Here is a 14,987-nt window from a genome sequence, read left to right as displayed (position 1 = left end):
TGGACTTCCTTTATCTGGCTAACCAAGGTGGGTTGTAGTTCTATGCTGGCTAGGAATCCTTCACTAATAAGTTCAAGTCTGAACTGTTCAAACTCTTGATACAGGCTGGGCTGTTCGGTTGCGAGCATGGAGTTCAACTGACACGGCAGTCGACTCAAAGCATCCGCTACCACATTGGCCTTGCCGGGGTGGTAGTGAATCTCCATGTCGTAATCCTTGATCAATTCGATCCATCGGCGTTGTCTCATGTTCAGCTCCTTCTGGGTGAAGATATATTTCAGGCTCTTGTGATCGGAGTAGATCTCGCATCGGTTACCCATGAGGTAATGACGCCAAACTTTCAAGGCTAGGACCACGGCTGCAAGCTCGAGGTCATGGGTTGGGTAGTTCTGTTCATGTTGCTTTAGTTGTCTTGAAAGATAGGATACAACTTTGCCTTCTTGCATAAGCACACATCCAAGACCAGTCTTGGAGGCGTCGCAATATACGTCAAAGGGCTTGGTGATGTCTGGCATGATAAGGATTGGGGCTGTTGTCAGTCTACTCTTGAGCTGTTGAAAGCTCTCTTCACATTTGTCGGTCAAACTTCTTGTCCTTCTTCAACAGTTGGGTCATTGGTCGAGCAATGCTCGAAAAGCCTTCTACAAATCTGCGGTAATATCCGGCTAATCCAAGAAAAGCGCGGACCTCGGTTTGGGTGGTTGGGGCTTGCCATTCCATAACAGTCTTGATCTTGGCGGGATCTACGACAATTCCTCCTGCAGACAAGATGTGTCCCAGGAATCCAACTTCTTCCAACCAAAACTCACACTTGCTGAACTTAGCATACAACTGGTGATGCCTAAGTGTTTCTAGGACAGTCTCCAAATGCTGTTCATGTTCCTCTTCGAACTTGGAGTACACAAGGATGTCATCGATGAAGACAATGACAAACTTGTCCAAAAAGCTCATGAAGATCTTATTCATGAGATTCATGAAATAAGCGGGGGCATTGGTTAGTCCAAACGACATGACGTTGTACTCATACAACCCATATCTGGTGGTGAAGGCAGTTTTTGGAATGTCGGTGGCTCGGATTTTCAGCTGATGATATCCAGTTCTAAGATCTACCTTGGAGAAAACTCTGGCTCCGGTGAGTTGATCAAACAAGTCCTCTATCTTGGGTAAGGGGTATTTGTTTTTGATGGTGACATCGTTAAGCTTACGATAGTCCGTACATAAACGATTTGCACCATCCTTCTTGTCCTCAAACAAAATTGGGGATCTCCAGGGAGATGCACTTGGTCTAATCAGACCCTTGGCCAACATATCATCAATCTGTTTCTTCAGCTCCACAAGCTCGGTTGCGTTCATGATGTAGGCTCTCTGGGCTATAGGTCCAGTTCCGGGGATTAACTCGATGATGAACTCGATATCCCTATCCGGGGGCATACCGGGTAGATCATCCGGAAACACATCAGGGTAGCGACAAATGACCCTGATTTGATCCAGAGTTGGCTTGGATACACTTTGGTTGCAGGTGAATTTTCTGGGTAGTTTTTCAGAGATATGTTCAACTACGATACCGGTGCTGCTAGTCATGGTTATGGCTTTCTTGGCACAGTCTATCAATCCATTGTGCTTGGACATCCAGTCCATTCCTAGTACTACTTCCAAACCTTTGGTTCCCAAAATGATTAGATTGGCATAGAAATCTACATCATGGATTTTGATAGGTACATTTTTGCAAAATTTTCTGGCTTTGGTGGTTGATCCGGGAATTTGAACTATCATAACATGCTTCAAACTGAGGGGTTGAATTTTACTTGTTGATGCAAAGTCTTCGGTGACAAAAGAATGAGATGCTCCGGAATGAAACAATACTCTAGCAGGGATGTGGTTGACAGAAAACATACCCAGTACCACATCTGGTGCTTCCTGGGCTTCTTCGGCGTTCATGTGGTAGAGGCGGCCGTTGCGGTTATTGGGGTTGTTGGGGGCGAACTTCTTGCCGGTGGAGACACGGCGTTGTTGCTGAGCAGGTGCTGCGGTGTTGCCGGCGAGCTTGGCGAGTTGCTTGGGACACTCGTTGGAGTAGTGCCCCACTACACCACACTCATAACAAGTGATGGTGGCCTTGTCCTTGGTCGCAACGGGGACGGCGTTGCTTCCGGTTCTGGGAGTGGTGTTGGTGTTGTTGTTGTTGCTGTTGGGGACTCTGGGCGGAGCGCGGTTGTAGTTCTTGTTGTTGTTGTAGTAGTTGTTGTTGTAGCCTCCTGGCTTGGAGTTTCCTCCACTCCGGTTCTGATAACCGGGGCGCGAGTTCTGCATCGGGGGTTTGTTGTTGTTTCTTGGAGTGTAACCTCCACCTGAGCTGGGGCGATACTTCTGGGTATGGCTAGACCCACTCTGGTTCATCATGCGGCGCTTGCGGTTCTCCTTGGCTTGGTTCAGCTTGCCCTCCATCTGGATGGCGGAGTCAACAAGGGCTTCAAGGTCGGCGAAGGGGATGTTGACGAGGACAGTCTGCATCTCATCATGCAGTCCGTTCAGGAATCTCTCCTTCCTCTTCTCAACGGTGTCGGTCTCATCAGGGGCGTACCTCAACAGGGTAAGAAACTTGTTGCGGTATTCTACCACCGTCATGTGACCTTGTTTCAGTTCACGGAACTCATCCCTCATCTTTTTGATAAGACCCGGGGGTACATGGTACTTGCTGAACTTGAGCTTGAAATCCTCCCAAGTCATGAACTGACCTCCGTTCATGGCACGGGTGCTTGTCCACCAAGCGCGGGCTGGTTCAGCGAGATAGTGGGTGGCAAACAAGACCTTCTCGTTGGCTTCCACTCCGGCTACTTCCAGGTTGTTCTCCATAGTCTGGAGCCAGTCATCGGCATCGAGGGGTTCCTCCGTCTTGCTAAACACCGGAGGGTTGGTGTTCTGGAAGTTCTTGAGGTTGGATCCGAGGTGGTCATGATTTCCATGGCCTTGGTTGGCAATGTTCTGCAAAGCGGTGAGGTTGGCTTGGCGTTCGGCTCTTTCTGTCTCCCTGTCGGCAAGCAGGGTTTGCAGCAGTTGCATCATTGCGTCGTTGGTGCGATTGGGAGGGGCCATCTGAAGATATAGAAGATCATGAGATAAGAGGGAACATTCTATGGTTCGTTTTGGGTAAGTTTGAAAACATTTGAAAACTTGTAATCTTTTCATGACAAACATAACATTCATTCATTCATTCAACACATAGTACAAACTAACACACTCATACTCCAATGGTTTTAAGAACCATTCTCATGCTATGATACAAAGGACGGGATACAACTCACACCTACATAAGTGAAACTAGTGCAACTACTCCTCATCCTCGACATCGATCGGGACGTAGTCGTCAGGTCCTGCCTCCAGGAACTCGTAGTCCTCCTCCTCAGTGAACTCGTCCTCCTCAAAGTCGTCATCGTCGCTCAGGAAGGCTCCTCCTCCCTGAAGGTCAATACCTCCGTCGTCATCCTCCATCTCTCTGAGCTGATCCTCCTGGGCCTTGACAGTGGCCTCAAGTGACGTGATCTTGGCGCGAAGGCGCACAATCGTAGCGTCCTTCTTGGCACGCTGCTGGCGAAGGCTCTTGCGGTCGTTGTTGATTAGCTTGATCGCCTCACCCTGCTCGATGATGTGAGCATGGGTCTGGTTCGCGTAAGCGCGAGTGGCGTCGAGGTCCTTCTGAGTCTGGTAGAGCATGAAGTCCAGGTGCTCAGCATGGTGCCTGATACGTCTCCGACGTATCGATAATTTCTTATGTTCCATGCCACATTATTGATGTTATCTACATGTTTTATGCACACTTTATGTCATATTCGTGCATTTTCTGGAACTAACATATTAACAAGATGCCGAAGTGCCAGTTCCTGTTTTCTGCTGTTTTTGGTTTCAGAAATCCTAGTAACGAAATATTCTCGGAATCGGACGAAATCAACGCCCAAGTTCCTATTTTCACCGGAAGCATCCAGAACACCCGGGAAGGACCAGAGGGGGGGCACTGGGCCCCCAGACCATAGGCCGGCGCGGCCCAGGCCCTGGCCGCGCCGCCCTATGGTGTCGTCGCCCCTTCTACCCTCCTGCGCTGCCTCTTCGCCTATATAAAGCCCCTGGATCGAAAACCCTGATACGTTCGATGAAAACCACAGAAACCTTCCAGAGCCGCCGCCATCGCGAAGCCAAGATCTGGGGGACAGGAGTCTCTGTTCCGGCACGCCGCCGGAACGGGGAAGTGCCCCCGGAAGGCTTCTCCATCGACACCGCTGCCATCTCCACCGCCATCTTCATCACCGCTGCTGCTCCCATGAGGAGGGAGTAGTTCTCCATCGAGGCTCGGGGCTGTACCGGTAGCTATGTGGTTCATCTCTCCCATGTACCTCAATACAATAATCTCATGAGCTGCTTTACATGATTGAGATTCATATGAGTTTGTATCACAATTTATCTATGTGCTACTCTAGCAAAGTTATTATAGTTTTATTCCTCCTGCACGTGTGTAAAGGTGACAGTGTGTGCACCGTGTTAGTACTTGGTTTATGCTATGATCATGATCTCTTGTATATTGCGAAGTTAACTATTGCTATGATAATATTGATGTGATCTATTCCTCCTACATATGCATGAAGGTGACAGTGTGCATGCTATGTTAGTACTTGGTTTAGTCTTTTGATCTATCTTACACTATAAGGTTACTTAAACATGAGCATTATTGTGGAGCTTGTTAACTCCGGCATTGAGGGTTCGTGTAATCCTACCCAATGTGTTCATCATCCAACAAGAGTGTAGAGTATGCATTTATCTATTCTGTTATGTGATCAATGTTGAGAATGTCCACTAGTGAAAGTGTAATCCCTAGGCCTTGTTCCTAAATACTGCTATCGCTGCTTGTTTATCGTTTTATCACGTTACTACTGCTGCAATACTACCACCATCAACTACACGCCAAAGAAGCTATTTTCTGGCACCATTGCTACTGCTCATATATATTCATACCACCTGTATTTCACTATCTCTTCGCCGAACTAGTCCACCTATTAGGTGTGTTGGGGACACAAGAGACTTCTTGCTTTGTGGTTGCAGGGTTGCATGAGAGGGATATCTTTGACCTCTTCCTCCCTGAGTTCGATAAACCTTGGGTGATCCACTTAAGGGAAACTTGCTGCTGTTCTACAAACCTCTCGCTTCTTGGAGGCCCAACACTGCCTACAGAAAAGGAGGGGGCGTAGACATCAAGCTATTTTCTCGGCGCCGTTGTCGGAGGAAAGGTAAAGGTACTCACACTCCGGACCTCGGCTACTAAGCTATTTTCCGGCGCATTGTAAGTACTCGAAGCTATTTCCTTTAGATCCTGCAATTGCATCTTTTTGTTTCTTGTTTACACTAGTTTGGCATAATGGACAAAAATGAGCTTCTATTTCTATTTCCTGATTTAAAACATGGATTGTTTGATGCGAAAATTAAAAAACCTATGGAATCTTATTTGCATGCTGGTAGTAATATTAGTATGAACACTTTGAACACCATTGTTGATAATAATATAGAAAGTTCTAAGCTTGGGGAAGCTGGTTTTCATGATCTTTTTAGTCCCCCAAGCATTGAGGAGAAAATTTTCTTTGATGATACTTTGCCTCCTATTTATGATGATTATAATGATAGTGGTCTTTTGGTGCCACCTACTATGGAGAGTAAATTTTGTTGTGATTATACTATGCCTCCTACACTTGATGAGAATAATAATGATAGCTACTTTGTTGAATTTGCTCCCACTACTACTAATAATATTTATTATGCTTATGTGGAGAGTAATAATAATTTTATGCATGAGACTCATGATAAGAATGCTTTATGTGATAGTTACATTGTTGAGTTTGCTCATGTTGCTACTGAAAGTTATTATGAGAGAGGAAAATATGGTTGTAGAAATTTTCATGTTACTAAAATACCTCTCTATGTGCTGAAATTTTTGAAGCTACACTTGTTTTATCTTCCTATGCTTATTACTTTGCTCTTCATGAACTTGTTTATTTACAAGATTCCTATGCATAGGAAGCATGTTAGACTTAAATGTGTTTTGAATTTGCCTCTTGATGCTCTATTTTGCTTCAAATACAATTTCTTGCGAGTGCATCATTAAAACTGCTGAGCCCATCTTAATGGCTATAAAGAAAAGAACTTCTTGGGAGATAACCCATGTGTTATTTTGCTACAGTACCTCTATTTTATTTTGTGTCTTGGAAGTTGTTTACTACTGTGGCAACCTCTCCTTATCTTAGTTTTGTGTTTGGTTGTGCCAAGTGAAGCCTCTAATCGAAGGTTGATACTAGATTTGGATTTCTGCGCAGAAACAGATTTCTATCTGTCACGAATCTGGGCTGTTTTCCCTGTAGAAAAATCAGAAAAATATGCCGATTTACGTGCGTGTTCCTCAGATATGTACGCAACTTTCATTAGTTTTGAGTTTTCTGATCTGAGCAACGGAAGTATTTAATAAAAATTCGTCTTTACGGACTGTTCTGTTTTGACAGATTCTGCCTTTTATTTCGCATTGCTTCTTTCGCTGTGTTGGGTGGATTTCTTTGTTCCATTACCTTCCAGTAGCTTTGAGCAATGTCCAGAAGTGTTAAGAATGATTGTGTCACCTCTGAACATGTGAGTTTTTGATTATGTACTAACCCCTCTAATGAAGTTTATGAGAAGTTTGGTGTGAAGGAAGTTTTCAAGGGTCAAGAGAGGAGGATGATATACTATGATCAAGAAGAGTGAAAGCTCTAAGCTTGGGGATACCCAAGGCATCCCCTTCTTCATCGACAAATTATCAGGTTCCTTCTCTTGAAACTATATTTTTATTCGGTCACATCTTATGTGCTTTACTTGGAGCGTCTGTATGCTTTTATTTTTTGTTTGTGTTTGAATAAAATGGATCCAAGCATTCACTTTATGGGAGAGAGACACGCTCCACTGTAGCGTATGGACAAGTATGTCCTTGGTTTCTACTCATAGTATTCATGGCAAAGTTTCTCCTTCGTTAAATTGTTATATGGTTGGAATTGGAAAATGATACATGTAGTAATTGCTATTAATGTCTTGGGTAATGTGATACTTGGCAATTGTTGTGCTCATGTTTAAGCTCTTGCATCATATACTTTGCACCCATTAATGAAGAAATACATAGAGCATGCTAAAATTTGGTTTGCATATTTGGTCTCTCTAAAGTCTAGATAATTTCTAGTATTGAGTTTGAACAACAAGGAAGACGGTGTAAAGTCTTATAATGTTTTCAATATGTCTTTTATGTGAGTTTTGCTGCACCGGTTCATCCTTGTGTTTGTTTCAAATAGCCTTGCTAGCCTAAACCTTGTATCGAGAGGGATTACTTCTCATGCATCCAAATCCTTGAGCCAAACAACACTATGCCATTTGTGTCCACCATACCTACCTACTACATGGTATTTCCTGCCATTCCAAAGTAAATTGCTTGAGTGCTACCTTTAAACAATTCAAAATTTATCACCTCTGATTTGTGTCAATGTTTTATAGCTCATGAGGAAGTATGTGGTGTTTATCTTTCAATCTTGTTGGGCAACTTTCACCAATGGACTAGTGGCTTCATCCGCTTATCCAATAATTTTGCAAAAAGAGCTGGCAATGGGATTCCCAGTCCCAAATTAATTAACAAAAATAGACACTCCTCCATGGTATGTGATTGTTGGACGGCACCCGAAGGATTCGGTTAGCCATGGCTTGTGTAAGCAAAGGTTGGGAGGAGTGTCATCATAATAAAACTAAAATAAAAAAGGCACTCCTTCATGGTATGAGATTGTTGGCAGGCACCCGAGGATTCGGTTAGCCATGGTTTGTGAAAGAAAGGTTGGAAGGAGTGCCACCCAAAAATAAAATAAAATGGGAGCCGCTCTTTGAAGGTTTGTCTGGCAAGGGGGTTAGAGTACCCGCTACCATTCGTTGACAACAACATACACCTCTCAAAACTTTATTTTTATGCTCTCTTTATGTTTTCAAAATCAAAGCTCTAGCACAAATATAGCAATCGATGCTTTTCCTCTATGGAGGACCATTCTTTTACTTTCAATGTTGAGTCAGTTCACCTATTTCTCTCCATCTCAAGAAGCAAACACTTGTGTGAACTGTGCATTGATTCCTACATATTTGCATATTGCATTTGTTATGTTGCTTTGCATTGACAATTATCCATGAGATATACATGTTACAAGTTGAAAGCAACCGCTGAAACTTGATCTTCCATTGTGTTGCTTCAATGTCTTTACTAAGAATTTATTGCTTTATGAGTAACTCTTATGCAAGGCTTATTGATGCTTGTCTCGAAAGTACTATTCATGAAAAGTCTTTGCTATATGATTCAATTGTTTACTCATTGCATTTACATTGTTTCGAATCGCTGCATTCATCTCATGTGCTTTACAATAGTATGATTAAGTTTATGATGGCATGTCACTCCAGAAATTATCTTTGTTATCGTTTTACCTGCTCGGGACGAGCAGAACTAAGCTTGGGGATGCTGATACGTCTCCGACGTATCGATAATTTCTTATGTTCCATGCCACATTATTGATGTTATCTACATGTTTTATGCACACTTTATGTCATATTCGTGCATTTTCTGGAACTAACATATTAACAAGATGCCGAAGTGCCGCTCCTGTTTTCGCTGTTTTTGGTTTCAGAAATCCTAGTAACGAAATATTCTCGGAATCGGACGAAATCAACGCCCAAGTTCCTATTTTCACCGGAAGCATCCGTAACACCCGGAAGGACCGCAGGGGGCACCGGGCCCCCTGCACCATAGGCCGGCGCGGCCCAGGCCCGGCGGCGCCGCCTCTATGGTGTCGTCGCCCTTCGACCCTCCCGCGCCGCCTCTTCGCCTATATAAAGCCCCGGATCGAAAACCCCGATACGTTCGACAAAACCACAGAAACCTTCCGTAGCCGCCGCCATCGCGAAGCCAAGATCTGGGGACAGAGTCTCCTGTTCCGCACGCCGCCGGAACGGGGAAGTGCCCCCGGAAGGCTTCTCCATCGACACCGCTGCCATCTCCACCGCCATCTTCATCACCGCTGCTGCTCCCATGAGGAGGGAGTAGTTCTCCATCGAGGCTCGGGGCTGTACCGGTAGCTATGTGGTTCATCTCTCCCATGTACCTCAATACAATAATCTCATGAGCTGCTTTACATGATTGAGATTCATATGAGTTTGTATCACAATTTATCTATGTGCTACTCTAGCAAAGTTATTAAAGTAGTTTTATTCCTCCTGCACGTGTGTAAAGGTGATAGTGTGTGCACCGTGTTAGTACTTGGTTTATGCTATGATCATGATCTCTTGTAGATTGCGAAGTTAACTATTGCTATGATAATATTGATGTGATCTATTCCTCCTACATATGCATGAAGGTGACAGTGTGCATGCTATGTTAGTACTTGGTTTAGTCTTTTGATCTATCTTACACTATAAGGTTACTTAAACATGAGCATTATTGTGGAGCTTGTTAACTCCGGCATTGAGGGTTCGTGTAATCCTACGCAATGTGTTCATCATCCAACAAGAGTGTAGAGTATGCATTTATCTATTCTGTTATGTGATCAATGTTGAGAATGTCCACTAGTGAAAGTGTAATCCCTAGGCCTTGTTCCTAAATACTGCTATCGCTGCTTGTTTACTGTTTTACTGCGTTACTACAGCTGCAATACTACCACCATCAACTACACGCCAGCAAGCTATTTTCTGGCACCGTTGCTACTGCTCATATATATTCATACCACCTGTATTTCACTATCTCTTCGCCGAACTAGTGCACCTATTAGGTGTGTTGGGGACACAAGAGACTTCTTGCTTTGTGGTTGCAGGGTTGCATGAGAGGGATATCTTTGACCTCTTCCTCCCTGAGTTCGATAAACCTTGGGTGATCCACTTATGGGAAACTTGCTGCTGTTCTACAAACCTCTGCTCTTGGAGGCCCAACACTGTCTACAGGAAAAGGAGGGGGCGTAGACATCAGTGCCTCAACTCCGGGTGCGGCTGCAGCTCCATGGGCACTCCCATGGCATCACGCCTCACGAGATGCGCGAAGCGCGAAGCAAGGATGCACACCACGTTTTGTCCACAGAGGCGTGCTGTGGGGACCCCGGACTAGCTGTCCGAAATACCCTGTTATGTATACAGTCCACGATCCAATGATCAGTGCGTCGTGAACACATAACCGAACTGATATCAAATTACACCATCCATTACAAAGCGGAATAAGAAAATTACAACATGGTCACATGACCAATACTTACATAATAGCCTCGAAGGGCCTAACTAAACATCAGAGTAGCATCATCACTTCAGCAGCGCAGTACCCAAGTCATCTGCCATAACCCTACAGGCAACTGACTGGGAAGACGTTCCTAGCACGCATAGACGTCGCCAACTCCTTCTTCGTTTGTCGAGTTCCTTCAAGTCTGGCCAAGTAAATAGCCAGGGACAAAGCCGTGAGTACATTTGGAATTGTACTCGCAAACCATCAAGAAAGATGCTAACAGAGCTAACTAAAAGAGACAAGAGAGGAAGAATAGTTTCTCTTGTGGATATAGCATGTGAAAGAGATTCAGTTTCTCTTGTGGATAAAGCATGCCGGCATCTCAAGTGATGCGGACACTTTGGTGGTCCTATGACATCTCTATATCTTTATTGAAGAAGAGTTCCTCTACATGAAAACACTAGGAAGGGTCACCCAATTTTGTTTCATTTTCCTCAACCATCTCCACATGGTCGGCCAACATCTTTCCCGTACCCTTCCGGTACTTCCAACACACGCATTTCCTTTGGAAATCATTTTCAAAACCAAAACCCGACACAGCTCGGTAACGGCCATCCCAACCGTCCATGACCGCGGACGCGGCTATTCGAATAGTTTTGACTCTGCAGAGTTTGCACACTTTCACCACAACTATCCGGATACCTATCGTGTGGGCATCATCCCCGCATAACGACATATGCCACGACGGATACCCGGACATAACCTTTCGCCCATTCGACTTAACACGAGGTCCTACCCTATGGAGTATGTACCTCCCCGGCACCGTGGCAGCTCACCTCCTCTTGAGCGTGGCTCCACCGCCAAGCCAGGAGACCCATAGTGTCTTCCGGACGGGTCAGCCCCGAAGGCCTCCCGTTATACTATTGTCCCAACCATGACAACCCGGACTCGGGGGTAACCGTACCCTTGTATAGTTGTGCGGTGCCTCATGCTAAGAAGAACAAATGTCAAGTTAAGCCCCGTGCCCACGTTGGAGTAGCTATGGTTGCGCTGTGTAATTGTTCCGGGCGAATACAAAGAACCATGTGTCGTTTTTCTCAAAACTCAACTCACACACACACATTCCTTTTCTCAACCATCTTTGACAAGATCCCTTTTTGCCTTTATAAACCATACACTTGGGTAAGGTTAACTCACCCAAGGTTTTCATAAACATTTACAACAAGGTAAACCTTGAGGGGTTCCCAACCTAAAGTTTCATGAGTTGAACAACTATTTCACTACGGCCGAGATGAGAGTCATCACGCCATAGATGGTGTAAAAAGGGGTAATGGAGTGGATCATACTTGCTTAAGGTAAGCATGTATTATGACAACACAAGAAGGAATATACTCTTAGATTTGTGGTGCTAACTACACAACTTAGATAGTGGAGTGTCACTATCCAACATATTCTCCAAGATGGTACACGGCATACTCCTCCCAAGTTGAGAATACACCAAGATCATGACATTGATACCTCTATACTACAAAGGGGGTGGGTGTGGTGTAAGTTACTATCTTGAGATGGAACATGCTCAAGTTGAGCATACAAGATAACCAAGTGGGATAGCACGGCCATGTTACCATGCATCCCATAACACAAGGACAATAGTGGAGCATCACCACTAGGGAGTACCCCACTTGCAATCACACATAGAGGACATAAATAGAGATAAATAACACACATAGAATGAAGGTGCTTTGAACATCAACAAATGACATCCAACTAGACACCGGATCAGAGATCAAAAGATGGCTTGCCTTGGCTTATTAGTCCCTGTACTTCTTCAACTCCATCAATATAAGAATCCCAACAATATAAATAAAATCCTTGTCCAATTCCACTTCTTCTTCTTCTCCGGAATTGCTCGCGTCTATCGCCGGAAAATATAAAAGGAACACAATCAATCACATTGCACCAACAAAACAAACATACAACAACCATAATTTAACCATTCAATAAAGAGCTACCATACAAAGGTCTTATAGATACCACCAACTTAAAGAAAACCCATGTTATTTACCTAGTAAAGGTACGAGAGTATCACAGCTTAGCAATTGCCTCTCTCGGTTATCACCATAGTATAAACCAAACATCCCCTGGTAGATAACATCATAAAGAGGACAAGAGCATTAGTTTGACATCAAATACATTCACAAAACATTTTCAAACATTTTTGGAAAAGTAGAAAACAGTTTTCCTAACTTAGTTTGCTCACATAACACCACACAAGAATAGGAAGCAAATGATATGCCCTACCATTAGAAAACTTAAGCAAAACAAAAGAGCTAATGTTAAATTGCAGAGGTTTTGTTTTGCAAGCATAAAACAAAGGTTGCCCATTTCTAATAAAAAGAGTTGGTCAAGGGTTTTAAATAAACCGAAAAGTTTTGCTCCAACAATGCATGTCACACATATACATTACTAACAGTAACAAATATGCATGAACAGAAACTAACAGTATTTTTCCTGGATGGCCAGTACTAATACAAGACTAACCCAATTGGAATCACCCAAAAATATTAAACCTACAATTTTAGGAATTTCTTTGAATCTGACTGTACAGAAAATAAGATCTGTACACCATAAATCGTAGAAAAATCCTAAAAATATGAGACTACTGGCATTTGAAAGGTATTTAAACAGAGATGCACACACAATTAGATTTGGGTTCAAATTGTTTCTGAAACTCTCACAAATGGATTGACAAGTTTACTGCATGTCTGTACCATTTGCTTTCTCTCTGGAGTTACATAACAGACAAAGGTGTGAAACTTGTTTGAGATGATTAAGAAAACATCCATCGGTCCTACAAAATTGGAATCACTCAATTAGGTGCAAAAATGGATTTTTGGTGATTTAAAAGCTAACAGCCATGTCTGCAGAACACACAGAACAAGTTTAATTCACCACAAATCGTACATAACTCATAAAAATATGAAGTCAGCTGCATCTGAAAGGTATTGAGAAGCTGGTTCTTACCCAACTGGTTTCATTCAAAAATTCGTTTCCAAACTCCTAGTTTAATTCGACAAAGTCAGATCTGACCAGACCTTGATCTGTGAACCATTTCAGTTTCAGGAGGTCAATCGAAGTGAAACCACCGCCAAAATGAAGGTATTGAAGAGGGCTTTCACCCACAGTTGAGTTTGTTCAAAAAGGTTTTGTAAAATCGGAACAAATCTAACAAACAGTGAATCTGCATGTCTACAGAACTTTATTTACCACGGACAATCCGTAACGAATTTGAGGATGAGACCAACGCCAAGTTGTAAATCTTTTCCATATCTACCTGCGGAACTTTGAATCACTCGATTTGGATCTGCGCACGAGATTTGGTGGATTTTACAAGCTCGTACCAGAATCTGAAACAGCAAGATTACAGAAATTACTGCAGGGATTTGGACGAACTTTGCTCAAGAACTTCAGATCTGAGGATTGCTCATGCTTCTCCATGCTTGGACCAACATGCACCTGCATCAAGATCCAATCTTAGCAATGGAGGAAGAAGAAGAGGAGATTAAACCATCTAAGGTTGGGGAGAAGATGGAGAGGGAGGCTCTCATGGTGAGGATGAGCTTGAGGGAGGAAGGAGCCGCATCTTGGTGAGCTTTCCATGGCCATGGCCGGCCATGGAGCCTTGGGGGAGCAGCAGCTCGTGGGGAAGAGGTAGGAGAGGAGTGTGAGTGAGTGGAGGAAGGAGTGGAGAGTCAAAAATGAGAGCCAAAGGTGGAGGGGTGGCCGGCCAAGTGAGCTTTATAGAGGGAGAGAGTGGTGGCAGCCCTTCACTTGATTGGCCAAGGTGGGTGGCTGCCCATTTAGTGATTGGGTTAGGTGGGAGGCAAAGCTTGTAAGAGAAGGAAGTGAGGAGGGAGGGCTGGCCGAAAATCTTGTCATGGCCGGCTCCTTCTTGACAATCACAAGTGAACAAGCAAAATACAATGCCACTTCATGAATGTCGACCAAGGTGGAGTGTTGGGAGGGTTAGCTAAAAATGGTTTGATGAAGTATACAAATTTGGGAGGGAGGTGATAGTAAACATTGGTGCCTATGTGGGAGAACAAAGAACTTAGATCAAATTGTCCATTTGGCCAAGAGATGATGGTGATGATGGTGGTCTAGACAATTGCAGAGCAAGACTAAGAGAGATGGTGAGTGAAATATCCATATACTCACAAGGATGAATATGGTGACATGAATCTCCAATTCATGAGGTCAAGGTGATGATGGAAAGAGATGGAGGAGTGGGGTATGTATGATGAAATATAAGTTGCTCTTCAAATAAGAGGTCAAGTGGGAGTGGGTTGAAACACTCCCCGAGTCAAGGGTTTAGTTGAAAAGAGAAGGGAGTCCATAGAAAGTATCAAGAGATCATCTACTTGATCAAGAATTGGTGGATGAAGGAACATTATGGGGTAGATCAGAGGTGTACACAAGAGGTGCATGAGTTTTCATTTGAAATAGAACTTATTTGAAAAGTATTTGAAACACCTCAATTTGTTTAGGGATAATTGGGAATGAACTCAAGTGGAATGAAGTTTGAAAGTGTTGAGATAAAACTAGTTGGAACATAGGGGTTCAAAATGTTCTACTTACTTTCTCAAGTAAAGTAGAGTTTTTTTCTTAAATGTAAAATAAGCAAGAGGAAAACAAGAAATGGTAT

General features: G+C 43.6%; 1 long non-coding RNA gene across 1 annotated transcript; it reads right to left on the bottom strand.

The window, feature by feature from the left end:
• Positions 1–12,069: 12,069 nt before the first annotated feature.
• On the bottom strand, positions 12,070–14,488 carry LOC127323441 (uncharacterized). The gene is made up of 3 exons (XR_011750993.1): positions 13,736–14,488; positions 13,307–13,646; positions 12,070–12,197 (listed from the first exon to the last, which is right to left on the bottom strand). It is a non-coding gene; the product is annotated as an uncharacterized lncRNA (long non-coding RNA).
• Between the last annotated feature and the right edge of the window lie 499 nt (positions 14,489–14,987).

This window comes from Lolium perenne, chromosome 2 (genome assembly GCF_019359855.2).
Source record: "Lolium perenne isolate Kyuss_39 chromosome 2, Kyuss_2.0, whole genome shotgun sequence".
Lineage (NCBI taxonomy): Eukaryota > Viridiplantae > Streptophyta > Magnoliopsida > Poales > Poaceae > Lolium > Lolium perenne.
This window is presented reverse-complemented; position numbering and strand designations above follow the sequence as displayed.